Here is a 1,504-nt window from a genome sequence, read left to right as displayed (position 1 = left end):
TCTTGATTAAATAATAAATGTATCAAATCAGTCATCAGATTTATTAGGGTTTAATTTAGTTAATTGATTCAGAAGATTGAATAGCTCATCATTAAAGTAAAGTATGGTTCTGAGACTGCAGTGGGTTCAGTGACATTGGTCGCAGTGACTTGTAGCTGTTTTAGGCTACTGTTCACTGATTTGCCACTGAGGCCTCATGAACTCATCTTCAGCTTCAAATGATGATACTAACATCAACCTCTGTTACTATAGTCAGCTGTAATCTCCTTAGTATAATGCTACTGGAGAAATATAATCAGCTGACAAATTTAGATTTCTACTGGTATTGTTTATCTGCAGGCATAGGTCTCCTCAGGCTTGATACTGGGCCTGAGAGTAATTTACCTCCTGCAGAGTTTAACATGGTTATACCCTGATATTTAGTAGGGCTACCGATGAATCGATGGCAATAGTCTGTCCCTACAAGGAGACCGAAGTCGTTGAGGTGATCAGACTTAATATTATCTGCCAATTTTATTCCTCTATTTCTCAGGAATTTGGCTGTTGCTCGCAGACCTTGAACTTGTAGGTCTACTGGTATTTTGTCCACCACAATGGCTTGTACTCGACAGACGTACCTGCCTAAGCGTACTGATGGTTGTACCACCTGGTAGACTTGAGGTCCTGCATCTGTTACAAACCCTGAGATGTTGAATGACATCTGGGCTACAGGCCTTAATTGTAATTCATCTGCCAACTTTTTAGTGATATATGTTCTTTGGGATCCTTGGTCAAACAACCCACGGGTATGGACCTTGGCCCTCTTATTCAGGATGGTAATTTGGGCAGTAGGCAAAGTCGTATTACCTTTAGACTTTGCCGATTGGACACTCTTTGTTTGTTGCACCTTGCAGTACTGTACTGTGGTGGGAATGCTATCTTCCACCTTGGGTCTTGAATACGTTAATTTCGTATATTTGCACAGTGCTGCATGGTGCCTACCTCTTCTACACCTGTTACAGGTGTTGAATTGGGTATCACAATAGTCTATGTTGTGTGACTTGAGACACCTCGAACATCTCCCTAATTCCTGGAGTCGCTCAATACGAGTGTCTCTGGTTGGATAATTAGCACAACAGTATGTTGAATGTTTCTTTTTGCAGAACATACATGTCCCCCAGCCTACTGCACGTTTGGAAGTTACCGGTTTGGGTGAACTAGTAACAGTAGGCTTGGAGGATGCTGCTGCATTGTCAGATTTTCTGCAAATTGATGTTTGAGTAATTGGTTGATGTTTATTTGGGGTGGTTGTTTTACCCTTTAATTGACTCTTATTTTCTATTTCTGAAGGCTTGCAAGAGGCTTTAACTTCCTCATTTGCTCGTCGTTTGTTTATGATGGAATGTAAACCTTCAGTGATGTCCTGTACTGTCAGGATGGTGTTATGTTGATGTGCATATAATTCATCTAGTATATCGCTGGACAATTTTCGTTGAAGGACTACTTTGGTCATCCATTCACTAGT

This window comes from Procambarus clarkii, chromosome 40, assembly GCF_040958095.1.
Source record: "Procambarus clarkii isolate CNS0578487 chromosome 40, FALCON_Pclarkii_2.0, whole genome shotgun sequence".
Lineage (NCBI taxonomy): Eukaryota > Metazoa > Arthropoda > Malacostraca > Decapoda > Cambaridae > Procambarus > Procambarus clarkii.
The sequence above is the reverse complement of the archived record's forward strand: the minus strand, read 5'-3'. Positions refer to the sequence as shown.